This window comes from Macaca thibetana, chromosome 16 (genome assembly GCF_024542745.1).
Source record: "Macaca thibetana thibetana isolate TM-01 chromosome 16, ASM2454274v1, whole genome shotgun sequence".
NCBI classification, from domain to species: domain Eukaryota; kingdom Metazoa; phylum Chordata; class Mammalia; order Primates; family Cercopithecidae; genus Macaca; species Macaca thibetana.
Window position 1 is genome coordinate 16,661,809 of NC_065593.1, and position 27,480 is coordinate 16,689,288.

Below are 27,480 nucleotides of genomic sequence, written 5' to 3' on the forward strand. Positions count from 1 at the left end.
TTTCCCTAAATAGCAACTCATCCATGGACCCTCTGGACAAGGGTTGTGTGTTGGGTCTTCTTTTCTCCGTGTGGTTCCTGGCAAAAGACTTGGTATAAAGAGAGATTCGCGCACACAAAGTCAATGAGATGCTCCTGCGTGAGATGCAGAGCTGAAGAGGTTGCGTCCCGTTTTCAGTCCTTTGCGATGACCCTTGGTCTGCCTTATCTCATGCTGTTCTAACGTTTCCCAACACTTGAGCTCAGCGTTGCCCCAGATTTCTTCACCTTTCGGACCCTAGCTCCCCGAAGTCTCCCATGTCTTCTCTTTCTCAGCCTCCCCTGTGAAACATGGTGCTGAAGCCACACTTTTGGGTCTCGAACGCTGAGAACCTGCACTCATTTCCAATGACCATTTCAGTTCCTGCCAACCAGCCCTGCTTTCATTTGTCTTTTTATTCATTTTTAGACAGTTTCGCTCTTGTTGCCCAGGCTGGAGTACAGTGGCGCGATCTCTGCTCACCACAACCTCCACCTCCCGGGTTCAAGTGACTCTCCTGCGTCAGCCTCCTGAGTAGCTGGGACTACAGGCGCCCGCCACCACGCCCAGCTAGTTTTTTGTATTTTTACTAGAGATGGGGTTTCACCATGTTAGCCAGGATGGTCTCGATCTCCTGACCTCGTGATCCGCCCGCCTCAGCCTCCCAAAGTGCTGGGATTACAGGCGTGAGCCACCGTGCCCGGCGATATCTGAATTTTCTTTCTTGAACCATTTGAGAGTAAGTTGCACCATCATGATACCTTATTCTTAAACACTTCTACACTCCTGAATATTTATACAGTATTTCCCAAGATTAAGGACATTCTCTTACACAATCACGATACAATTATAAGTCAAGAATTTTAACAAATGAGAGAATATTGTTATCTAATATGTTGTCCATATTTGAATTTTCCCATTCATGTCTTTTATAGCTGTTTGTGAATTTCAGCTTCTTATGTCACCAATTCACAGGTCCCATCCCTGACATGAACTCTGTTCCTTATCCCATCCCTAAGCTTATCCCTTCCCTGGTGACCCCCACGTCTATCTAGTCATGGCCCTTAGTTGAATCTCTATAGCATGGACCACCTGTGCTAACTTCTACTTAGCTGTTAAAGCCTTTCTTTTTTTTTTTTTTTTTTTTTTTTTTTTGAGATGGAGTCTTGTTCTGTCGCCCAGGCTGGAATGCAGTGGTGTGATCTCCACTCACTGCAACCTCCGCCTCCCTGGCTCAAGTGATTCTCCTGCCTCAGCCTCCCGAGTAGCTGGGACTACAGGTGCACATCACCATGCCTGGCTAATTTTGTATTTTTTAGTAGAGACGGGGTTTCACCATCTTGGCCAGGCTGGTCTCGAACTCCTGATGTTTTTGAGATGGAGTTTTGCTCTTGTTGCCCAGGCTGGAGCATGATCTCGGCTTACTGCAACCTCCACCTCCTGGGTTCAAGTGATTCTCCTGCCTCAGCCTCCTGAGTAGCTGGGATTAATTACAGGCATGCACCACCATGCCCGGCTAATTTTGTATTTTTAGTAGAGACGGGGTTTCTTCCATGTTGGTCAGGCTGGTCTCGAACTCCTGACCTCAGGTGGTCTGCCCGCCTTGGCCTCCAAAAGTGCTGGGATTACAGGCGTGAGCCACTGCGCCTGGCCTCACATTTTTGTCTCTCCAGTCAAAAGCAAAAATAATCCCAACTAACAGGAAACTTACAACTTTTAACTAAAAGGATGCCTGTTGACCAAGAATGCTGTGTATGTCGGGAAAGATAAGGTCCAGGTTGTGGCAGAATTGACAGGTTGGCAGAAGGTTGGCCCCCACTAGCCCTCTCTCTGTTCGCATCTGACCACCACCACCAGAATGCAACAGCAACAACAGCAACAAAAACAAAACCCCGGGAAACAAAATTCCAGCTTAGTTTTATTGCTTGGATTATTTCTTCCTTTTCTGCAGAACACTGAATGTGGGCATTGAAAAAGACTTTTAAACTTACAGGTCACGCTGAACAGGGGATACAGTTGCTCTTGTAACAACACAGAAGGCCCTTATTTTTTTGAGATGGAGTCTCTGTCACCCAGGCTGGAGTGCAGTGGCGTGATCTCAGCTCACTGGAACCTCCGCCTCCTGGGTTCAAGCAATTCCTGTGTCAGCCTCCCGAGTAGCTGGGACTACAGGCGTGCACCACCACGCCCAGCTAATTTCTGTACTTTTAGCAGAGGGGGTTTCACCATGTTGGCCAGGCTGGTTTCGAACTCCTGACCTCAGGTGATCCACCCGCCTCGGCCTCCCAAAGTGCTGGGATTACAGGCATGAGCTCCGTGCCTGGCCAAAAGACCCTTATATTTTTGTGGAATAAACGAAACAAAGGAATAGATGAGGAAGCCAGGAATGGACTACACAGCAAGTTGCAGAAAAAGACAGCTTGGGATTGGTTTTAGCTGTGTCATTCTTACTTGGCATTGCAGGTGAGCATAGGAGAAAACAGTAAGTTAAACTCTAGAGCAGAGAGTATTTCAGGGGGAAATGTGTATACCCTGTACCTTTTGTTGTGACATCTCTACAATAGCTTTAAAAATATATCTGCGTCTTTATTTTATTTTATTTTATTATTTATTTTTTTTTGAGACGGAGTCTTGCTCTATCGCCCAGGCTGGAGTGCAGTGGTGTGATCTCAGCTCACTGCAACCTCCGCCTCCTGGGTTCATGCCATTCTCCTGCCTCCGGACTATAGGCGCCCGCCACCATGCCTGGCTAATTTTTTGTATTTTTACTAGAGACGGGGTTTCACCGTGTTAGCCAAGATGGTCTTGATCTGCTGACCTCGTGGTCCGCCCACCTTGGCCTCCCAAAATACTGGGATTACAGGCGTGAGCCACTGCGCCCGGCCTTGCATCTTATTATAATTTATGTTTAATCAAAGTAAGATTCATTCGTTCGTTCAGTCATTTGTTCTTGGAGATATACTTCCTGCTGCACTCTGGACTGACTGTTCCTTCTATTTTATTCTGAACTTCTCTGCCTCATTCTTGGGAATTCCCTTTTGCCTTTCTGTTTACTGGATCCCATACCTTCCTCTTTCTTGGCTTATTTCTTTATTTCAGTGGACCACATCCTCCAACAGCTTCTTAAGAACGGGTGTGTAGGAGGTAAAATGGTTTACTTCTTGCATTTCTGAAAAGAACTTTATCATCGCATTTGTTTGACAATTTGGCCAGGTACAGAGATCAGAAATTCTTTTCCCTCAAAATCCCGTAGACATTTTCTCATTTCTTCTGTTTTCCAATGTTGCCATTAAGAAGTTTGATGGGCCCAGTGGCTCACACCTATAATCCCAGCACCTTGGGAGGCAGAGGCCTGAGGACTGCCTGAGCACAGGAGTTCAAGACCAGTCTGGGCAACATGGCAAGATTCTTTCTCTACAAAAATTTAAAAAATTATCTGACCATGGTGGGGCATGCCTGTGTTCCCAGTTACTTGGGAGGCTGAGGCAGGAGGATTGCTTGAGCCTAGGAGGTTGAGGTTGCAGTGAGCCATGTTTGTGCCTGGGTGACAGAGTGAGACTTTCTCTCAAAAAAAAAAAAAAAAGAAAAGTTTAATATTGTTCTGGCTCATTTTGTCATTTTGTATGTAAGCTATGTTTTTTTTTCCTCTCTCTGGAAGCTTTTAGGATTTTGTTCTTTGTCTCCAGCTTTCTGAAATTGCACAGTGTATGCCTGGGTCTAGGTCTAGGTTGATGTTCATTTTGTTGGCAGTTGGTGGGTTGCATCAACCTGGAACTAATAATGTGTCCTCAGGTCTAGCAAATTTTCTTGTTTACATTAAATGTTTTCCTCACATTTTTTTCTTATTCAGGAACTTCTATTATTTGGATGTTGAATTTTGGACTTATTTCCTAATCTTACTTACTTTTTCTTTCTTGTTTTCTATTTCTTTGTCTTTTTTTTTTTTCTGAGATGTTTCATTAACTTTTCCTCCAATCCTTCCTTTGAAATTTTAATTTCTGCTATCAAAGTTTGATTTCCAAGTGTTTAGTGTTTAGATTCCTTATTCTCCGGATGTTCTTTTTGTTGTTGTAGTAAATAGGTTCCTGTTCTTGCTTCATGGCTGCAATATCTTCTCTTATCTCTCTTTGTATGTTACGATAATATTTTTAAAACGTTTTCTTCTGCACCCTCTTATCTCTCTTTTCTCCAAGTTCCCTTTCTGTCTGGTCTCTTTATTTCACAGTGGGAGCTTTCCTTAAATATCTGGTGGTGCTTGGCTGTCGTAGTGAAGTAAGGCCCTGTGAGCTCATTGGAAACTGTATGCATTAGTGGAACTTTTCAACTAGAGGACTTTGCTGGGGGTGATGGGGATGTCAGATGCCAGCATCTCTAGGCCATGTCTCTCGGTCATGCTGAGTTTCCTCAGATCTCTTATCTCTGACTTAGAGGGTGTAAGCCAGGCTGCTGGTGTCCAGGAAGCTTGGGTGTGTAGGGGCGGGGAATCCCCCTGTCCACTATGTTGTTTTCAGCATAGAATTGCAACCTGACACTCAGCTGTGCCTGGTTTCTGCAGAAAACAATATTTATTTTATTTATTTATTTTGAGACAGAGTCTCACTCTGTCGCCCAGGCTGGAGTGCAGTGTCACGACCTTGGCTCACTGCAACCTCTGCCTCCCAGGTTCAAGTGATTCTCCTGCCTGAGCCTCCCGAGTAGCTGGGACTACAGGTGCCCGCCACCACGCCTGGCTAATGTTTGTATTCTTAGTAGAGATGGGGTTTCACCATATTGGCCAGGCTGGTCTTGAACTCCTGACCTTGTGATCAGCCCGCCTCTGCCTCCCAAAGTGCTGGGATTACAGGCGTGAGCCACCACGCCCGGCCAAAAATAATCTTTTATTTCCCCCAGGATTAGGCAGAGGTAATTTCCTGGCTGTGCAGACGGAGGAAAGAGATCTGGGGATCTAACTGCTGCCATTAGGGATTTTCAGCTGATTTTCTGTGTCCAGTCTTCCTCTGTGCCTGTACCTTCAGAGGTAATTGGTGCCTTCAATTTTTGAGCTTTTTCAGGACTGTTGAAACTATGCCCCAAAGAAAAAGAAACCAATGACTAACAGAAATTCTTTTTTTTTTTTTTTTTTTTTTTTTTTGAGACGGAGTCTCGCTCTGTCACCCAGGCTGGAGTGCAGTGGCCAGATCTCAGCTCACTGCAAGCTCCGCCTCCTGGGTTCACGCCATTCTCCGGCCTCAGCCTCCCGAGTAGCTGGGACTACAGGCGCCCGCCACCTCGCCCGGCTAGTTTTTTTTGTATTTCTTAATAGAGACGGGGTTTCACCGTGTTAGCCAGGATGGTCTCGATCTCCTGACCTCGTGATCCGCCCGTCTCGGCCTCCCAAAGTGCTGGGATTACAGGCTTGAGCCACCGCGCCCGGCCAGAAATTCTTAAGTTTGCAGGATGGCAGATAAGAAAAGAAACCTCTTGCTGAAATGCTGAAACTTCTTCTGCTTATGAGATTAAAAAAACTGGCTGAAATCAGTTGGAACCAATATGGCCAGGGGGGGTCTATGCAGAACCAATATGGCCAGCTGGAGTCTATGCAGAATGAGCCCGCTGACCTCAGCCTTTCCACTGCACCGTTCACACTAGCGCCCCCCAAATTTGCACCTGTGACCCACGAGGAGGCTTGAGGATGCCATGGTAGAGGCCTGAGGACTTTCCAGGCTTTCCCTCCCTTCCGCCAATCACCTACTCATCTCAGAATCCACCAGTTAAACATTTTCTAATCAAGACATTGCCTTAAAGCTGGCACAGGAAGACAGATTCGAGCTGGACTTCTGTCTCCATGTTGATCGACTTGTGATAAAAGGGTTTCGTTTTCTCAAAAACCTGGTGCCACAGTATTGGCTTCTAGTGCATCGGTCAGCGAGCCCTTTCGCTCAGTAACACTGCGCCAGGAACTGGCTTGCATTTTGGTGGCCTCACAACCCCAGCTCTGCCCCCCAACACATCTTTTCCTAATCTGTTTTCATCATTTTCTAATCTGTTAAGTCAGTTATCACCTGGCTGCTTCCAGGTGGCAAAATCTGTTGAATCTCTCACTTATAGTCGTAATGTCTCCTGCTGCCTTTTTTCTAATGAGTTTATATATTTAATTTTTTTTTTTTTTTTTGGACGGAGTCTCACTCTGTCGCCGAGGCTGGAGTGCAAGGCGCAATCTCGCTCACTGCAATCTCTGCCTCCTGGGTTCGAGCAATTCTCCTGCCTTGGCCTCCCGAGTAGCTGGGATTACAGGTGCCTGCCACTACGCCTGGCTAATTTTTGTATCTTTAGTAGAGACAGGGTTTCACTATGTTGACCAGGCTGGTCTTGAACTCCTGACCTCAGGTGATCCACCCACCTCGGCCTCCCAAAATGCTAGGATTATAGGCATGAGCCACTGCACCTGGCTTTTTTTTTTTTTTTTTTTTTTTTTTTTTTTTGAGATGGAGTTTTGCTCTTGTTGCCCAGGCTGGAGTGCAGTGGTGCAATCTTGGCTCACCACAACCTCCGCCTCCCGGGTTCAAGCGATTCTCCTGCCTCAACCTTCCTGAGTAGCTGGGATTACAGGCATGCACCACTATGCCTGGCTAATTTTGTATTTTTAGTAGATACGGGGTTTCTCCATGTTGGTCAGGCTGGTCTCGAACTCTCGACCTCAGGTGATCCGCCTGCCTCGGCCTCCCAAAGTGCTGGGATTACAGGAGTGAGCCACTGTGCCCGCTCCTCCACCCCCCCACCTTTTAAAATTTATTATTATTATTATTATTATTTTTAAATCAGGAGCATCGGCAGTATCTCTTTGGACTGAGAAGTAGTGCCCTCGCCCTGGTTACTGAGGCCAGCTTTCTCAGGCATAGTGTGGAATGGATGGATGTATCATCTTGGGAATAAAAAATGGCAGATGCCAGTCTTCCATGTGTTTATTGTAGGTATTGTGCGTTCTGTGCTTCAGGCAGCCTGTAGGGACCTCCACACAATCCTATTCCTTGACTCGTCTTGGGGCCACAGCCTACCGTTTGCCACGGGGAGAGAGTTGCAAAGGCTCTTCCCCATCTCTCTCCTCACAGGCATTTCAGGTAGCGACATTTGTCAGCTCTCCTGGTGACTGTTTGACCCGGCACACTCCTGCTCTTTTGTCTCCTCTTTCTGTTAACGTCCTCTGTCTTCAGTTAGAACATTTACAAGTATTTTGCTTTTCTTTTTTTTTTCTTTTTTCTTTTAATTTTTTGAGACGGAGTCTCGCTCTGTTGCCCAGGCTGGAGTGCAGTGGCACGATCTCAGCTCACTGCAAGCTCCGCCTCCTGGGTTCATGCCATTCTCCTGTCTCAGCCTCCGGAGTAGCTGGGACTACAGGCACCTGCCACCTCACCTGGCTAATTTTTTGTATTTTTATAGAGACGGGGTTTCACCGTGTTAGCCAGGATGGTCTCGATCTCCTGACCTCATGATCCGCCCGCCTTGGCCTCCCAAAGTGCTGGGATTACAGGCTTGAGCCACCGTGCCCAGCCCTGCTTTTCTTAATCTTACCTCGGTATCTATGGCCCAGTTTACCTTATATTGAATCTGATGTGTTTCCAACATTCCACACACATTCGCAAGTCATGGGTGGGTTTGGGTGGTCAAAGCTTCTTAGCTTCTTACTTCATCCCTCACTTTTTTTGTTTTTTCTTTTTTTTTGAGACGGAGTCTCCCTCTGTCGCCCAGGCTGGAGTGCAGTGGCACGATCTCAGCTCACTGCAAGCTCCGCCTCCGGGTTCATGCCATTTCTGTCACCTCTGCCTCCCGAGTAGCTGGGACTACAGGCACCTGCCACCTCACCTGGTTAATTTTTCATATTTTTATAGAGACGGGGTTTCACCATGTGGATAGCCAGGCTGGTCTCAATCTCCTGACTTCATGATCCGCCCGCCTTGGGTTCCCAAAGTGCTGGGATTACAGGCTGAGCCACCGCGCCCAGCCCTGCTTTTCTTAATCTTTCACCTTTTATGGCCCAGTTCAAAGTGAATCTGATGTGTTTGAAAACAACTAATTCGCAACATGGGTTGTTTGCAGGATTAAGTACTTCATTTTCTTTTTTTGTTTTTTCTTTTTTTTTGAGACGGAGTCTCCCTCTGTCGCCCAGGCTGGAGTGCAGTGGGGCGATCTCCACTCACTGCAAGCTCCGCCTCCCGGGTTCAAGCAATTCTGTCACCTCTGCCTCCTGAGTAGCTGGGACTACAGGCACCTGCCACCACGCGCCCGGCTAATTTTTTGTGTTTTTAGTAGAGACGGGGTTTCACCATGCTGGATAGGCTGGTCTCAAACTCCTGACTTCAGGTGAGCCACCCGCCTCGGGTTCCCAAAGTGCTGGGATTACAGGCCTGAGCCACCGCGCCCGGCCATCTTTCACTTTTAAGTTCAAAGTGAACTGACTGAACTGAAAACAACTAATTACACGGAACTTGTTTGCAGGAAGTTTCATTTTCAAATGACAGAAAATTTCACTAGAAAATCTTCCAGTTGCCAACTCTTTTCTCAGGTTCTTAAGTTTCCAAAAAATCTTATTTCTTTCCAAGTCTCTCAGCAACATTGTTTTGAATATATTACAGCCAAGTATAACCTCGTCACTTCCAAATGACCAAAATTCCAATAACTTCATTCTGAAAACAGGCACAGTTTGAGCCAATGTTGTAAATATTTATTGTTTTTAATAGCTTGAATTATGTCCAGAATAGAACTGAAAACACACACACACCCACACACATTATACACACATTACACATACATAACACACGAGTTTTATTCATTAGATAGAGTCAGACAGAAAAGAAATCTAATTCATTGAATTTTCTATGTTTAATCCCTTATTTCAAGACAAAGGAAGACAAAATTGAAATAAAATTTGTGCTACACTCCTCGGCTTTGTGGTATTTCGTATTTTAGTCAATCTCTATTTCTGTAAACATAATTGTACTCATACTTACTGATTTACCTAGTCCGACCACTGTTCCTCTTAATTTAAAATTATTCAGAAGTTTTCTACAAGGCATTTTTCTCTCATAACCATTTCCTAGACTTTATTTCCACATCAAAGACTTGGGATCTAATAAGAATTCTGGAGTTCTTGAATTCACATCGCCTTCCTCAGCTTCACCCAGATGATGGACAGTGTATTTAGACCAAAGCTGGGGTCATCATCATCTTACAGCCAATGGTTAAGCCCAGTACTCCTCTCATTTCCGCCAAAAGGGTAGGTTGGACAGGATCCTTCCCTAAGGCCCTTTTTTCGGGGGTCTTTTCCTGATTTCTTCTGGCTGTTTAGCAACTGGTTAAACTTTCTCTTTTCTTCGTGATGTCGCCTGTGCTCAACCCACGTGACTTCCATCATCAGTACCTGTGGCTAATTGATGTTGGGTGGGGCTGGAAAATAATCAGTTGAAAGATGACCTGGAGAGCTATTGGTATATCCTGCCTGGTGTTTTTGTTTTTTGGTTTTTTCCACACTAGATTCAGCTAGTGGGCTCCACACCCCTTTTTTTTTTCTCTCCCGCAATCTCTGCTCACTGCAAGCTCCGCCTCCTGGGTTCACGCCATTCTCCTGCCTCAGCCTCCCTAGTAGCTGGGACTACAGGCGCCCGCCACCACGCCCGGCTAACTTTTTTGTATTTTTAGTAGAGATGGGGTTTCACCGTGTTAGCCAGGATGGTCTCGATCTCCCGACCTCATAATCCGCCCGCCTTGGCCTCCCAAAGTGCTGGGATTACAGGCGTGAGCCACCGCGCCCGGCCACCACACATCTCTTGACAGCCACAAAGTGGAGTGCCACTGGGTGGATGTCTGCCCTGTTTGCAGCTGTGTGCCTTCTCCCCTAGGCTTCTGTCTCCTGTAAGGCAAGGGGGCCTGTGGTTTCCGCCAACACTTTGTTTTATTTTGTCTTTTCAGATGGAGTCTCGCTCTGTCACCCGGGCCGGAGTGCAGTGGTGTGATCTGGGCTCACTGCAACCTCCACCTCCCGGGTTGAAACAATTCTCCTGCCTCAGCCTCCCCAGTCGGTGGGACTAAGGAAGGAGACCTCTACTACTCCTGCTGCCCTCCTCCGCCCGCCCTGCCTAGTTCACAAGACAGGAAGAAAGAGAGAAAGCAAAAAGTTAGAAAGAAACAAAAGTAAGATAAATAGCCAGACAACCTTGGCACCACAACCCTGCCCTAGGAGTTAAAAAAAATGATAACATCAACCACTGACCTAAACTACTTGTGTTATCTCTACATTCCAGACACTGTATGAAAAAAGCATTGCAAAACTTTTTGTTCTGTTAGCTGATGCATGTAGCCCCCAGTCATGTTTCCCATGCTTGCTCGATTTATCATGACCCTTTCACGTAGACCCCTTTAAGTTGTAAGCCTTTAAAAAGGCCAAGAATTTCTTTTTCGGGGAGCTCAGCTCTTAAGGCGCGAATCTGCCAACGCTCCCGGCCAAATAAACCACTTCCTTATTTTTTTAATTTTTATTATTATTTTTTTTTTTGAGACAGTCTCGCTTTGTCGCCCAGGCTGGAGTGCAGTGGCCGAATCTCAGCTCACTGCAAGCTCCGCCTCCCGGGTTCACGCCATTCTCCTGCCTCAGCCTCCCGAGTAGCTGGGACTACAGGTGCCCGCCACCGCGCCCGGCTAGTTTTTTGTATTTTTTCAGTAGAGACGGGGTTTCACCGGGTTAGCCAGGATGGTCTCGATCTCTTGACCTCATGATCCACCCGTCTCGGCCTCCCAAAGTGCTGGGATTACAGGCTTGAGCCACCGCGCCCGGCCCACTTCCTTCTCTTTTTTTTTTTTTTTTTTTTTTTTTTTTGAGACGGAGTCTCACGCTGTTAGCTGGAGTGCAGTGGCGCGATCTCGGCTCACTGCAAGCTCCGCCTCCCGGGTTCCCGCCATTCTCCTGCCTCAGCCTCCTGTTAGCTGGGACTACAGGCGCGCCCGCCATGGCCCGGCTAATTTTTTGTATTTTTAGTAGAGACGGGGTTTCACTGTGGTCTCGATCTCCTGACCTTGTGATCCACCCGCCTCGGCCTCCCAAAGTGCTGGGATTACAGGCTTGAGCCACCGCGCCCGGCCATCACTTCCTTCTTTAATCTGGTGTCTGAGGAGTTTTGTCTGCGGCTCGTCCTGCTACAGGTGGACTGTATCCGACTGTGTTTTTCAAATATGGCCACAATAGTATACAACCTCCTGCATTCTCTTCTGTGACACTGCTATTCCTCTCATTGAGGAGCAGGATCTATATCCCCCTCCTCCTGTACCTGTGGGGGATGCCTTCATGACTGGTTCAATCAGTAGAACACGGTGGAAGTGATGCTCTGTGACATTTTTTTTTCTTTTTTTTTTTTTTTTTTTTTTTTGAGATGGAGTCTCGCTCTGTCGCCCAGGCTGGAGTGCAGTGGCCGGATCTCAGCTCACTGCAAGCTCCGCCTCCTGGGTTCACGCCATTCTCCTGCCTCAGCCTCCCGAGTAGCTGGGACCACAGGCGCCGCCACCACGCCCGGCTAGTTTTTTGTATTTTTAGTAGAGATGGGGTTTCACCAGGTTAGCCAGGATGGTCTCGATCTCCTGACCTCGTGATCCGCCCGTCTCGGCCTCCCAAAGTGCTGGGATTACAGGCTTGAGCCACTGCGCCCGGCCTTTTTTTCTTTTTTGAGATGGAGTTTTGCTCTTGTTGCCCAGGCTGGAGTGCAGTGATATGATCTCGGCTCACTGCAACCTCCACCTCCTGGGTTCAAGGGATTCTCCTGCCTCAGCCTCCCGAGTAGCTGGGACTACAGGCGCGTGCCACCACACCCAGCTAATTTTTGTATTTTTAGTAGAGACAAGGTTTCACCATGTTAGCCAGGATGGTCTCGGTCTCTTGACCTCGTGATCTGCCCGCTCGGCCTCCCAAAGTGCTGGGATTATAGGCATGAGCCACCGCACCCGGCTGTGACTTCTAATACTAGGTCAAATACCATGCAATTCCTTTTACTTTGCTGCCTTGGGATCACTCTTGCTAACTGTGTGGCATGGGACATGTTGAGGCAGCCATGTTTTGAATAAACAATCTGTCACAATGTCTAAGGTCAAATTTTAATCATAGATGCCATCCTTGCTATAAACGAAATTGAGAGGTAGATGCATACCTAGCTTATTTGACACCCAAAGCATATCTGTTAATATTCTTAAATTAATTTTATCATGAAATGAAAATAATAATGTTAATAATTGTGTCTATAAAATAATGGATGACAGTGAAAATTTACTGAACTTTGTCTATAGAATTATGCTAGTAAAATTTTCTTTTTTTTTTTTTTTTTTTTGAGACGGAGTCTCGCTCTGTTGCCCAGGCTGGAGTGCAGTGGCCGGATCTCAGCTCACTGCAAGCTCCGCCTCCCGGGTTCACGCCATTCTCCTGCCTCAAAGTAGCTGGGACTACAGGCGCCCGCCACCTCGCCCGGCTAGTTTTTTTTGTATTTTTTAGTAGAGACGGAGTTTCCGGGTTAGCCAGGATGGTCTCGATCTCCTGACCTCATGATCCGCCCGTCTCGGCCTCCCAAAGTGCTGGGATTACAGGCTTGAGCCACCGCGCCCGGCCGTAAAATTTTCAATGAAAAATAAAAAATGACGATAAAAATTTTATGGGATCGAGTCCAGTGATTCATGCCTATAATCCCAGCACGTTGGGAGGCTGAGGCGGGTGGATCACCTGAGGTCAGGAGTTTGAGACCAGCCTGGCCAACATGATGAAACCCTGTCTCTACTAAAAATACAAAAATTAGCCAAGTGTGGTGGTTCATGCCTATAATCCCAGCTACTCAGGAGGCTGAGGCGGGAGAATCACTTGAATCTGGGAGGTGGAGGTTGCAGTGAGCCAAGATCATGCCAGTGCACTCAAACACCTGGGCAACAAGAGTGAAACTCCATCTCAAAACAAACAAAAAAAGGCACTAGGGTTGGGCACAATGGCTCACACCTGTAATTCTAGCACTTTTGGACGCCAAGGTAGGAGAATTACTTGAAACTAGGAGAGTTCAAGACCAACCTGGGCAACAAATCAAGAGCCCCTCTCTATAAAAAAAGTTTAAAAAAAATTAGCCAGGTGTGGTGGTGTATGTTTGTAACCTTAACTACCTAGGAGGCTGAGATGGGAGAATCTCTTGAGGTCAGGTGTTTGAGGCTGCAGTGAGCTGTAGCCTGCATTCTAGCCTGAATGACAGAGCAAGGCTGTCTTATTTTTTTTTTTTTTTTTTTTTTTTGAGACGGAGTCTCGCTCTGTCGCCCAGGCTGGAGTGCAGTGGCCAGATCTCAGCTCACTGCAAGCTCGGCCTCCCGGGTTTACGCCATTCGCCTGCCACCTCGCCCGGCTAGTTTTTTGTACTTTTTTTTTTTAGTGGAGACGGGGTTTCACCGGGTTAGCCAGGATGGTCTCGATCTCCCGAGCTCATAATCCGCCCGTCTCGGCCTCCCAAAGTGCTGGGATTACAGTCTTGTGCCACCGCGCCCGGCCGGCTGGAGAATCGCTTGAACCTGGGGGATGGAGGTTGCAGTGAGCTGAGATTGCGCCATTGCACTCCACCCTGGGCAACAAGAGCAAAACTCCATCTCAAAAACAATATATATATATACACATATATACATATATATATGATATATATATTCAATGCAATCTCAATTTTATAAAAAAGTAGGATTTTTATTTATTTTTAAATTTATTTGAGACAGAGTCTCACTCTGTTGCCCAGGCTGGAGTACAATGGCATGATCTTGGCTCACTGCAACCTCCGCCTTCTGGGTTCAAGCAATCCTCCTGCTTCAGCTCCCGAGTAGTTCAGATTACAGGTGCCCGCCACCACGCCTGGCTAATTTTTATACTTTTAATAGAGACGGAGTTTCACCATGTTGGCCAGGCTGGTCTCGAACTCCTGGGCTTAAGTCACCTTCCTGCCTCAGCCTCCCAAAGTGGTGGGATTACAGGTGTGAGCCACTGCACCCAGCCAAAAAAACAGTAGGAATTTCTGTTAATAATTTTTATCAATATCAATAAGCTGACTGCAAAATTTATAGCAAAAGGCTAAGGTAATGGAATAGCTAAAATTGTTTTGGAAATGAAGAACAAGGTTACTTGATTTCGATACTTATAAAGCTATAGTAATAAGTCAGTGTAGTATTGGTGGAATGATAAGCACATAGATCATGGAGCAAAATAGTCCGAACATAGGCATAGATATGGTGAACTGATTTTTGGCAAGGATGCAAAGGCAATTCAATGGAGGAATCAAGAAATGGTGCTGGAACAATATTTGCATATGAATATTCATATGCAAAAAATGAACTTGACCCATTCTTCACATTTCATACAAAATTTAACTCAGAATAGATCACAGACTTAAATATGAAGTGTGAAATCATAAACCTTCTAGAGAAAACAGGAGAGAATCTTTATGATCTTTCGTTAGGCATGGGCAAAACACAATCCATAATGGAAAGAAATTGACAAATTGTACTTCATCATAATTTAAAACTTCTGCTCTGCTAAAGACACTGCTAAGAGATAAAAGGCATCTTTACTCTCCGAGATGTTGCTTGTGGGGAGAAAATATTTGCAAATCACATATCTTTCAAAGGACTTAATATCTGGCAGGACGCAGTGGCTCATGTCTGTAATCCCAGCACTTTGGGAGGCTGAGGAGGGCGCATCGTCTGAGGTCAGAAGTTTGAGACCACTAGCCTGGCTAACATGGCGAAACCCTGTCTCTACTAAAAATGCAAAAATTAGCTGGGGTGTGGTGGCGCATGCTTGTAATTCCAGCTATTCGGGAGGCTGAGGTAGAAGAATAGCTTGAACCTGGGAGGCAGAGGTTGCAGTGAGCCGAGATTGTGTCACTGCACTCCAGCCTGGGTGATAGAGTGAGACTCCGTCTCAAAAAAAAAAAAAAAGGACTTAATATCTAAAATATTGCTCCACTCTGGGCTGGGCAGGCTTATGCAAACCTATCTGCAAAAGTCTGAGGAAGCTGAGAGGCCGAAGAAAGAGGTTAACATATCTAGTTTCTCAGGAGAAAACATTTAATAGAAACTTAGGAACAGAGGCCACGTCTGTGTTTCAGGTGGTGTGAGACGAGATTGTGGATCCCCTGTGCCTCTACTCCCTGGACCCAGGCCTTATATATCATAGGGAAAGGGCATGCTTCAGAAGGTATGTATAGGACAATTACTGAAGAGCAGGCTTAATGGTAAGTACGTACTCTTATACAAGGAAAAACAGATAAACTGGAAATCTTAGCGGCTCCTTGAACTGTGGTTCATCAAAAGTCTACATGAGGCCGGGCACAGTAGCTCACGCCTGGAATCCTAGCACTTTGGGAGGCCAAGGCGAGTGGATCACTTGACGTCAGGAGTTCGAGACCAGCCTGGCCAACATAGTGAAACCCCTATCTCCACTAAAAATATAAAAATTAGCCAGGCATGGTGGTGCATCCCTGTAATCCCAGCTACTTGGGAGGCGGAGGCAGAAGAATCACTTGAACCCAGGAGGCAGAGGTTGCAGTGAGCTGAGATCGCACCACTGCACTCCAGCCTGGGTGACAGAATGAGACTCTGTCTCAAAGCAAAAAAGGCAACATGGCTGCTTAGCATCCAAGCTGGAGTTGCTCCACAAATATATAAAGATCTCTCAAAACTCAACAATGAGAAAACAAAGAATCTGCAGAAGTTTAAATAGATACTTCACCAAAGTAGATATACAAATGTCAAATAAACAGTTGAAAAGATGCTCAGTATAATTAGTCATTAGCAAAATGTAAATTAAAACCATAATGGCATACCACTGTACACCTATTAGAATGGCTAATCCCTCCCCACTCCCCCACAAACCATCCCTTGCTTCCATAAACAAACAGTACCAAGTACTGGTGAGGATACAGAGCAGCTGGAACTGTCATACATCGCTCGTGAGAGACTGACTATACAAAAGGACAATGGACAGAATCATATATAAAAACAGATCTTTGTCCCATAAACTCTGTAGCAACCAGCCCCAGAAGTCAAACCACGCTCCTTCCAGTACAGGAAACCAAACAACATCCTCCACAGCAATTGGCCTCAAACAGTCAGGACTTGGTCAATAACCGCCAGATTTCTTCATTTTTGTCTCCACTTCCACTTAGGACCAACCAGAGAGAAGCAAATATGCAGCCCTAATCAATCGTATAGGCTGCTCTGCTTCTAGCTAAGTCTGCTTATAGCTTCTCCGTGCCAACAGCCTCCAGTCAGCTTGTTCTTAGGAAACCAGAAGTGGGAGGCCCACGGAACTCTACTCCCTGACATCTTGATTGTTGAGAATTTGCCCTTAGAGGCTGAGCCAGATTCACATCAACTTCTGCTCCAAAATCTGAGGTGGTTCTTCCAGGACCAACTCCGTTATTTTATTTTCTAAGGTAGAAGATACCCTCTCCCTCTCTTGCATGAATTCAGGAAGATCTTCAGGTTATTGTGAAGTCTGAATATTCCCAATGAAGCTCCTCTATAAATTACTATCTTCCTCTAACTGATCCTTGTTTTCCAAACTGCATTCCATATTATCTGGTGCTTTTGTTCATCTAAGGCTCCTCTGGCCTTAACACAAACGGGCAGAGTGGTTTTTCCTGCTGCCTGTGGGAGTATGTTTATCTGAAATCTGATGTCCAAACCCTGTATCTTTTTGAGAATTGTTGGGCAATGGCAGAGTTGAAGGCATTGACAGCTTGGAGGTCAATTTTAATTTTTAACACTGGACAGAAAAAAATTCCACTGGTCGTTTGCTTCTTTCCTTCAGGCCTACACTTCAGTGACATGTTCTTTTTCTTTGTTTGTTTGTTTTGTGTTGAGACAGAGTCTCGCTCTGTCGCCCAGGCTGGAGTGCAATGGCGTAATCTCGGCTCGCTGCAGGCTCCGCTTTCCAGGTTCAAGCCATTCTCCTGCCTCAGCCTCCCAAGTAGCTGGGATCACAGGCATGCACCATCGTGACTGGCTAATTTTTGTATTTTTAGTAGAGATGGGGTTTCACCAGATTGGCCAGGCTGGTCTCAAACTCCTGACCTCAGGTGATCTGCCTGCCTTGGCCTCCCAAAGTGTTGGGATTACAGGCATGAGTCACTACGTCAGGCCTTCAGTGATATGTTCTGACCACAATTCCAAATCCTTTTGTTCAGTCCCAGTCCTGTACCCCCTGACAATGTCAATATCTCTAGTTTCTGGTAGCAGGTGATTTTAACCAGAGGTTTCAGAGCGTGCCTTTGTGCACCTAAATCAGCCTCCAGGGAATCTTACCTCAGCCGAAGGAATGGAGTGGAGGTTGATTAATTTCACACACATCACATACCCTTCCTGAGATTCTAACATCTTACAAAATGAGATGTTTGTAGAGCCTGGTAAACACCAGATATTGAGGTCTTCTGCCACCAGGGATTTCACCAGGGAACAGCTCAGGCTCAGTGGCCCCATGACGTTCATGGAATGATGTGTGTGCGGCTTGTTGAATGTCTAAACACTCAATTTGAGACTGTGCATCCATTCATTCCTGGAAGGCTGGAAGGCTGATTTCAGTGTAGTTACACAACTTCCCTTTGCCTTTGAAGTGGATTTCCTAGGACCGTAGAGCCGTGTGTGGAATTCATATTAATATCCTTGCAACAATTATCTGAAGTTTGGCAGTAGTGGGAGTACACTTCTGGCTCAGGACCAACACATAGCTGGCTACACCACCTTAAACTATCCTGGATGGGACCTAAAGATAGCGTAAGGGTCAATTAGGGACATCCCTGTCCCTTTCATTCTAGGAGAAATTTCCTTATCCACCCCTCACATTTTAATGGCCTGAAGAAATCTAAAGGGTTCCCCCAAATTTCTGTGGAAGATTCAGACTTATGGACTTAGTATGTCTTTTGCTTCTAACCCCAGACCCCAATATGTCGTCTCTGGATGTGGAAATTTAGATACAAAATTCAGTTACTTCATTCCAAATCACTTCACATTACATCAAGCATTTTACAAATTGTATGGAAGTTCCTGAAATCTATTGGAGGAACCCCATCATGCAGCATAGAGTATTCAACAATGTCTTTTCCCTCCTATATCCTGCTACCTTTCTTCTAGGACTGTGAGAAGCAATACTTGCCTCAGCCTCCCAAGTAGCTGGGATTACAGGTGCCTGCCACCATATCCAGCTAATTTTTTGTATTTTTAGTGGAGACTGGGTTTCCCATGTTGGCCAGGCTGGTCTCGAACTCCTGACCTGATCAGGTGATCCGCCTGCCTCAGCCTCCCAAAGCATTTGGATTCCAGGTGTGAGCCACCGCACCTGGCTGACAAGCAATATTTGACATTCTCGACACCACTTTGACAACATAATACTTGTAAAGTACAATATTAACATATTTTTTTGATTTTGTTTTTTTTAGAGACAGGGTCTCACTCTGTTGTCCAGGCTGGAGTGCACAGGCACAATCATAGCTCACGGCAGCCTCGAACTCCTGGGCTGAAGTGATCCTTGCAGCTCAGCTCAGCGAGCTGATATTTTTTATTTTTGTTTTTATTTTTATTTTTATTTTTATTTTTTATTTTATTTTATTTTTTTTTTGAGACGGAGTCTTGCTCCACCCAGGCTGGAGTGCAGTGGGGATTCAGCTCACTGCAAGCTCAAACGCCATTCTCCTGCCTCAGCCTCCCATGGGACTACAGGACCTCGCCCGGCTATTTTTTTGTATTTTTTAGTAGAGACGGGGTTTCACCGTGTTAGATGGATCTCTGTGTCGATCGTCTCTCGATCTCCTGACCTCGTGATCCGCCCGTCTCGGCCTCCCAAAGTTTACAGGCTTGAGCCACCGCGCCCGGCCATATTTTTGTTTTTATTTTTTGAGATGGAGTCTCGCTGTGTTACCTAGGCTGGAGTGCAGTGGCCGCCATCTTGGATCACTGCAACCTCCGCCTCCTGGGTTCAAGCGATTCTCATGCCTTAGCCTCCCGAGTAGCTAGGACTATAGTTGCCCACCACCACACTCGGCTAATTTTTGTATTTTTAGTAGAGACCGGGTTTCATTATGTTGGCCAGGTTGGTCTCGAACTCCCAACCTCAGGTTATCCATCCGCCTTGGCCTCCCAGAGTGTTGGGATTACAGGCGTGAGCCACCGCACCCAGCCTATTTTTATTTTTGTAGAGACAGAATCTCATGATGTTGCCCAGGCTGGTCTCCTGAGCTCAAGTGATCCTCTCGCCTCAGACTGCCAAAGTGCTGAGATTCCAGGTATGAGCCACTGCACCCAGTTGACACATGTATTTTTATGATCCTGGTACTTTCATAATCTCAGCTGGGGCTTACTGCACTTGAGCTCAGTTTTGGATTTTTGAGTTTCAAAAACCCAGGCATTAGGAGACCCACGGAGAAGCAAAGTCTACATCCAGGGTCCTCTCTGCGCTTATCTTGGAAATATCTGATGTCAGTGTCCTGGAACCACATGGGGACAGAGAGGGCCCACATAAGTGACCAGTGGACACGCCATTCTCCTGCCTCAGCCTCTCGAGTAGCTGGGACTACAGGCGCCCACCACCGCGCCTGGCTAATTTTTTGAAGTTTTTAGTAGATACAGGGTTTCACCGTGTTAGCCAGGATGGTCTCGATCTCCTGACCTCGTGATCCGCCCGCCTTGGCCTCCCAAAGTGCTGGGATTACAGGCGTGAGCCACCACGCCCGGCTGGCTCTTCTTTCAACATCAACATTATTTGTCAGCTGCTTTGCTGACTGATCAGTTTTCTAACAGTACTTCTATGGACTTTACAAAGTCTTCTAATGTTTCAAGACTTGAAATTTCACTCTGTAGCCAGTTAGATGGACAAAAGTGGCAGCTGGTATTAATAAAGGAGGAAGAGCCGGGTGCAGTGGCTCACACCTGTAATCCCAGCACTTTGGGAGGCCGAGGCGGGCCGATTGCCTGAGCTCAGGAGTTTGACACCAGCCTGGGCAACACAGTGAAACCCCGTCTCTACTAAAAATATAAAAAGTTAGCCAGGCGTAGTGGCAAGCGCCTGTTGTCCCAGCTACTCGGGAGACTGAGGCAGGAGAATCGCTTGAACCTGGGAGGTGGAGGTTGCAGTGAGCCGAAATCGTGCCACTGCACTCCAGCCTGGGTGACAGACCAAGACTCCGGGTCAAAAACAAAACAAAACAAACAAACAAACAAAACCACAAAAAACAAAAACCACAAAAAAAATAAAGGAGGAAGAGGTGAGTGAACTCATTTTGAAAGTGGTCAGTCCATTGAATATTTTTTGGCTTTACATAAGCTTGGGAGTTAGAGGATTCGGAAAATAAGCATGCAGACCATATTAGTTATCTATTTCTGCTTTACCACGACCTCAAAACTCAGTGATGTGATGGCACATGCCTGCGGTCCCAGCTACTTGGGAGACTGAGGTAGGAAGATCACTTGAGCCTGGGAGGTGGAGGCTGCAGTGAGCTGTGACTGCACCACTGCAGTCCAGCCTGAGTGACAGAGCAAGACCCTGTCTCAAAAACAAAACAAAACAAAACAAACACCCATTTCCTTACACAGTTTTGGGAGGTAGTTGGTTCTAGTTCAACAGACTTATGAGGTTTCAGTTAAGAGGCTGGCTGTAGTCATCTGAAGTCTTAACCCGGGCAGGAGGATCTGTTTCCAAGATGGCTCTCCCACGTGACTGTTAGTTGGAGGGCTCAGTCCCTCACTGGCTCGTAGCAGGAGGGCTCAGTTTCTTGCCATGTGGACCTCTCCACAGAGTTTCTTGAGTGACCTCATGACATAGTAGTTAATGTCTCCCAGAGAAAGCAGAACAAGAAAGAGGGAGGGGGGGAGGGAGGAGAAGGAAAACTCCAACGTCTTTAGGACCTAGCTTTGGAAGTCACACACATCATTTCATACTGCATTGGCTTTGCAGACCAACCCAGATACAATGTAGGAGACTACGCAAAGGCATGCATATCAGGAGGCAGGAATCACTGGGGGACATTTTAAAGAATCAAGCCTGTAATCCCAGCACTTTGGGAGGCCAGCGGTGCCCTCAGGAGATGACCAGTGAAACCCCGGTGACTTTACAGCCGGGCGCGGTTCCTGTTCCACATGCAAAATACACTCACCCCCTCTCAAGCTACCCCAAAGTCTAATCCCATTATAGCATCAGCTCGAAGTCTAGAATTTCATCATCTAAATCAGATCCGTGTGTAGATTAGATTTCTCAACTGTATTACCTTAAGTATACTTCCTGAGTACAATTCGTCGTCTTCTTTTTTAAAGAAGTTTCGGCCGGGCACGGTGGCTCAAGCCTGTAATCCCAGCACTTTGGGAGGCCAAGACGGGTGGATCACGAGGTCAGGAGATCGAGACCATCCTGGCTAACACGGTGAAACCCTGTCTCTACTAAAAAATACAAAAAAAAACTAGCCGGGCGAGGTGGCGGGCGCCTGTAGTCCCAGCTACTCGGGAGGCTGAGCCAGGAGAATGGCGTGGACCCGGGAGGCGGAGCTTGCAGTGAGCTGAGATCTGGCCACTGCACTCCAGCCTGGGTGACAGAGCAAGACTCCGTCTCAAAAAATTAAAAAAAAAAGAAGAAGTTTCACTGTGTTTCCCAGACTGGAGTGCAGTGGCACGATCTCGGGTCACTGCAACCTCCACCTCTCGGGTTCAAGCCATTCTCCTGCCTCAGCCTCCCAAGTAGCTGGGATTACAGGTGTCCACCACCATGCTCAGCTATTTTTTGTATTTTTAGTAGAGATGAGGTTTCACCATGTTGGTCAGGCTGGTCTCGAACTCCTGAACTCAGGTGATTCTCCCACCTCGGCCTCCCAAAGTGCTGGGAGTACAGGCATGAGCCACTGTGCCCAGTCTCCTCTTCTTCTGAAGACCTGTAAACTACAGAGAAAGTCATCCGACCCCACCCCCAACATACAATGTTGGAACAGGCATAGGCTAACCACCACAGATATCCCTACTCAAGATGGGAAGAAATGGCCTGGGTCTGTCCTCTCCAGTCATAACCGTATCATAATCTAACCTCGCTCAGTCTGCCCACAAGTTACCGTGAATTAATTTTGGAGGTCTTCCCAACTCTTCAATCACACTTTCAATCTGCAAGAAAATTATTGGGTGTGTGCCATTTCTATGGAAGATGAATTTTACCCACCACATTCTGATTTTTCTGAATTTCGCTTATAAAAAAAAACTTTTGGTTGGGCACGGTGGCTCACGCCTGTAATCCCAGCACTTTGGGAGGCTGAGGCAGGCGGATCACATGAGGCCAGAAGTTTGAGACCAGCCTGGCCAACGTGGCAAAACCCTGTCTCTACTAAAAATACAAAAATTAGCCGGGCGTGGTGGCAGGTGCCTGTAATAGCAGCTACTCGAGAGACTGAGGCAGGAGAATTGCTTGAACCCAGGAGGCGGAGGTTGCAGTGAGCCGAGATTGTGCCACTGCCCTCAGCTCACCAGCTCCGCCTCCCGGGTTTACGACGGAGAAGACTCCATCTCTAGTTTTTTGTATTTTTTAGTAGAATTTAAAAAAGTTGCACTTGGGTCTTGGGGCTTCTTCTATAACCATACTTGATTATAGTTAATGTTTCAATAACAGCATTCATAGCCTTGTATTTTATTCAAAATAAAATTTTTGAAATTAACTCATGCTTCTTAAAAAAATTTAGAAACATTCCAAAGTGTATAAAACACAAAAATTCCTTCTATACTTTCTCTTCACTCCCTAGAGATAATCATTGCAAATACTTTTTTCAAGTATTTACCTATACTTATTGTTGACAGAGTTTATGCTCATTTTTTTTTTTTTTTTGAGACAGAGTCTCGCTCTGTTGCCCAGGCTGGAGTGCAGTGGCGCGATCTCGGCTCACTGCAAGCTCCGCCTCCCGGGTTCACGCCATTCTCCTGCCTCAGCTGCCCGAGTAGCTGGGACTACAGGCGCCCGCCACCACGCCCGGCTGATTTTTTGTATTTTTAGTAGAGACGGGGTTTCACCGTGTTAGCCAGGATGGTCTCGATCTCCTGACATCGTGATCCGCCCACCTCGGCCTCCCAAAGTGCTGGGATTACAGGTGTGAGCCATCGCACCCAGCTATGCTCATACTTTTTTTCAAATATTTACCTATATTTATTTTTGACAGAGTTTATGCTCATTGCTGAAAGAGTGTTTAATGTTTGAGGATAGTTTAGTCCATGGAGAGAACACCCCACCAATATTCATGCTTTTTTAAATGCTCAATTTATTAAAAATATACCTATAAACAAAATTTAGAAATGTGTTTTCTTTAATATTCAAAGATTGATTGCAAATTTCATTAAATTTCCTTCAACAATTTAAATTGTAATTACAAATTCACCATGAGGATTCTTTTGAATACAGTTATTTATTTATTTATTTATTTTTGAAATGAAGTCTCACTCTGTTGCCCAGGCTGGAGCACAGTGGCGTGATCTCGGCTCCTTGCAACCTCTGCCTCCCAGATTCAAGCGATTCTCCTTCCTCAGCCTCCTGAGTAGCTGGGATTACAGGTGCGTGCCACTACACTTGGCTAATTTTTGTATTTTTGGTAGATACGGGGTTTCACCATGTTGGCCAGGCTAGTCTGGAACTCCTGACCTCAGGTGACCAGCCCGATTGGGCCTACCAAAGTGCTGGGATTACAGGTGTGAGCAACTGCGCCTGGCCTCTTGTGAATACACTTTAAACTTTACACAAAGTAAACACACATGCAGTGATTACAAGGCTTACTGTAATTATTCTTAAATCTGTTTTAAATTACCAGCATCATGGATTTAATTTATTACTTCACTGGTTTTTACTTGTTTGTGTTTTTCCCTAGGTATATGATACTTTGTTATTTGCTAAAAAATTTCTTTTGATGTTTCCTTGTGTTCCTGAAATCTTATCAGACCCTATTTCCACCTACATGGTCTAATATCCTCAATCCTCAGATCAACCAAGGCTGTAGACTCGGGCTTCTCAGCAGATTGCTTCATGGTTGGGGCTCCGAAGGTGGTGGTTTTTCTCAAAGAGCTGCATCTTTTTGTAGTAAAATTCTGCTACCTCAGTACCCTTACTTTTTAGCAACATCAGTATGTCCCACAGGCTTATCTTGTGCTTTACCTGCCCGAAACACAAAATCAGCTCCCCTCCAAGGGCCCAGGTTTCTTTTAGTGGATAATTATATTATAGACCAAAATCCAGGCTCTAAGAAGTTGATGTTGGTAAAAAGGACCTGGTTGTTACTGAGCCCCTCTTAGTAGTGATAGAACTGAAAGACAGCAAATATTCCTAATATGTAAATAGTCCCTACAAATCAACAAGAAAAAGACCAAGGTAGGCTGTGGTGGCTCATGCCTGTAATTTCAGTGCTTTGGGAGGCTGAGGTAGGAGGATTGCTTGAGTTGGGGAGTTTGAGACCAGCCTATGCAACATAGCAAGACCTAATCTCTACTAAACATGAAAAAAATTTGCTGGGTATGGTGGCATACACTTGTAGTCCCAGCTATTTCGGAAACTGAGGTAGGAGGATCATTTGAACCCAGGAGTTAGAGGTTTCAGTGAGCTGTGATGGCACCACTGCACTCCAGTGACATGGTGAGACCCTGTCTCAAAAAAAAAGAAAGAAAGGAAGGAAGGAAGGAAGGAAGGAAGGAAGGAAGGAAGGAAGGAAGGAAGGAAGGAAGGAAGAGCCCAAAATCCAATAGAAAAATGGAACAGCCAGTTCACACAAAACGAAATACAAATAGCTCCTACAGTATAAAAAGATGCTCAACTTTACTCATAATAAGGGAAATGCAAATTAAAATTAAAACTAGGATACCATTTTTCACCTATCCGATTGGCTAAGGTAATCCTGGTTATTAACACACCATTGGCAAAAGTGAGGAAGAACGGGCATTCTCAGACATAGTCCACTGCAGGGGTGTAAATCAGTACAAGTTTCTACAGAGGGCAACTGAGCAGTTTCTGCCGAAATTTGATATGCTTTTGTTCCAGAAATTCTATCTCCAGGGTTTTGTTCTACAGATATACCTTCATACGAGAAATGCTGTATATACAAGGATTATTTCTTTCAGCACTTTTTCATAGTTACAAAAGATTACTAACAACCTGCGTCCGCTATAAGAGACTAGTAGAATTTATTATGTTACAGCAAATAGCAGCCTCAGCAAAGAACAAGGAAGCTCTTTGTGCACGGATATGGAATGACCTCCTGTTGCACTGTGGAAAAATGAGATGCAGAATAAGGTGTGCTATGATGTGCAGGAAAAGGACAAAAAGGATAGGTGTATATTTGCTCTGTAATATTAGTGCACAGAAGAGACTGGTAACAGTGATTGCTGGGAATGGAGCAACTGGGTGGCTTGGGGCCGAGAGGAGGGAGAAACTAGTGAATACCACCTTGTACCTTTTGACTTTTGAATCAGGTGAATGTACTTCCCACTAAACAATTAAGCAGGGCGGGGCGTGGTGGCTCACGGCTGTAATCCCAACACTTTGGGAGGCCAAGGCAGGTGGATCACTTGAGGTCAGCAGTTCAAGACCAGCCTGGCCAACATGGCGAAACCCCATCTCGACTGAAAATACCGAAAGTAGCTAGGCGTGGTGGTGGGTGCCTGTAATCCCAGCTACTCGGGAGCCTGAGGCAGGAGAATCACTTGAACCTGGGAGGCAGAGGTTGCAGTGAGCCGAGATCACACCACTGTACTCTAGCCTGGGCAACAGAGCAAGACTCCATCTCATTAAAAACAACAACAACAACAACAACAACAATAACAACCCCAAACCAAAACCAAAAAACAAGCAAACCAGAAAATATGCATCACAGACATATTTTCATGGACTTCATTTGTGTTACCAGACTGACTGTAATCCATGCCATGGAGCTTATGTTACTATTCCCCTTTTGTTTACATTGTCTGATAGTTATTTGTTTCCCTTTGTCTCCCCCAAGGGAAGGATTCATTTATAACGAATTTTTCAGCTCAATGTGTTTCAGAAAAACACTTACTGACACCTACAAGCCCTGACACTGTGCTGTCTCCAAGGGAAACAAATGTGAGAGTCCTGCTGGGTGTGTAGTCCTTGCCTAGGATGGGCTCACATTAGTGGGGGATACAGACATACAAACAAAAGCTCACACTGCAGTATTAAGTGTGCAACAATAGAAGTGTGCACAAGGAGTAAAGTGTTAGAAAGGAAAGCTGGGCCAGGCACGGTGGCTCACGCCTGTAATCCCAGCACTTTGGGAGGCCGAGATGGGTGGATCACGAGGTCAGGAGATCGAGACCATTGTGGCTAACACGGTGAAACTCCATCTCTACTAAAAAATACAAAAAACTAGCCGGGCGAGGTGGCGGGCGCCTGTAGTCCCAGCTACTCGGGAGGCTGAGGCAGGAGAATGGCATAAACCCGGGAGGCGGAGCTTGCAGTGAGCTGAGATCTGGCCACTGCACTCCAGCCCGGGCGACAGAGCGAGACTCCGTCTCAAAAAAAAAAAAAAAAAAAAAAAAAAAAAAAAAAAAAGAAAGAAAAGCTGAACCTGGCGTGGAGCCTGGCGTGGTGCCTCATGCCTGTAATTCCAGCACTTTGGGAGACTGAGGTGGGTGGATCACGAGGTCAGGAGTTCAAGACCAGCCTGGCCAACATGGAGAAACCCCATCTCTACTAAAAATACAAAAATTAGCTGAGTGATGGCGGGCGACTACAATCCCAGCTACTTAGAAAGCTGAGGCAGAGAACTGCTTGAACCTGGGAGATGGAGGTTGCAGTAAGGCAAGATGGCACCACTGCACTCCAGCCTGCATTCCAGGGTGACAGAGTGAGACTCCATCTCAAAAAAAAAAAAAAAAAAGGAAGGAAAGCTAATTTGCTCTGGTGGGGTGGTGGGGGATGAAAGTACCCGGCAAGACTTTCCAGAGAAACTGGAGATTAACTAGGGTTTAGAAGCATGAATAGATGAATAGATTAATCCAGGAGCAAGTTCTTTGAGAGAACAGCAGTGCGGGGGCGGGGAGTTCCAGGGAACAGATGGCTCCAGACCAAAGAGAAATTGGAGACGAATTAGGGTTTAGAAGCATGAACAGACTAACCCAGAAGTGAGTTCTTTGAGAGAACAGCAGGGGAGAGGTTCTGGGAAACACATGGCTCCAGCACAGGAGATGCCAGGGTGCAGTGGGATGAGAGGTGAGGAGCGCTGGTCAGGTTAGCAAGGGCACTGAATGCCAGAAACATTTATCTGGACTTTTATTCTGCAGGCAACAGGGAGATGGAGGCTTTCACGCTCAAAAGGAATGAGTCCCAGTGGCTGGCACAGAGAAGGCAAGTGTGCAAAGTTGGTCAAATGAATTCCTTGGCCTGAATGTACCTTCCTCAAATGCCACTGCAAACTGGGTCTCCTCGCC

General features: G+C 46.1%; 2 protein-coding genes across 7 annotated transcripts in view; both read right to left on the reverse strand.

Moving 5' to 3' along the window:
* Positions 1-27,480, reverse strand: part of PSMB6 (proteasome 20S subunit beta 6) — a 213,915-nt gene that overhangs the window by 137,396 nt on the left and 49,039 nt on the right. Inside the window, exon 1 of one of the 6 annotated variants that reach the window (XM_050765448.1) lies at positions 17,242-17,245. The exons of the other annotated variants lie outside the window; for them this stretch is intronic. The gene's annotated coding sequence lies outside the window, so the exon portion shown is untranslated. Of the gene's footprint in view, positions 1-17,241; positions 17,246-27,480 lie in introns of those variants that run through there. 6 annotated transcript variants of the gene reach the window in all.
* Positions 1-27,480, reverse strand: part of ARRB2 (arrestin beta 2) — a 160,035-nt gene that overhangs the window by 52,824 nt on the left and 79,731 nt on the right. The window lies entirely within an intron of this gene.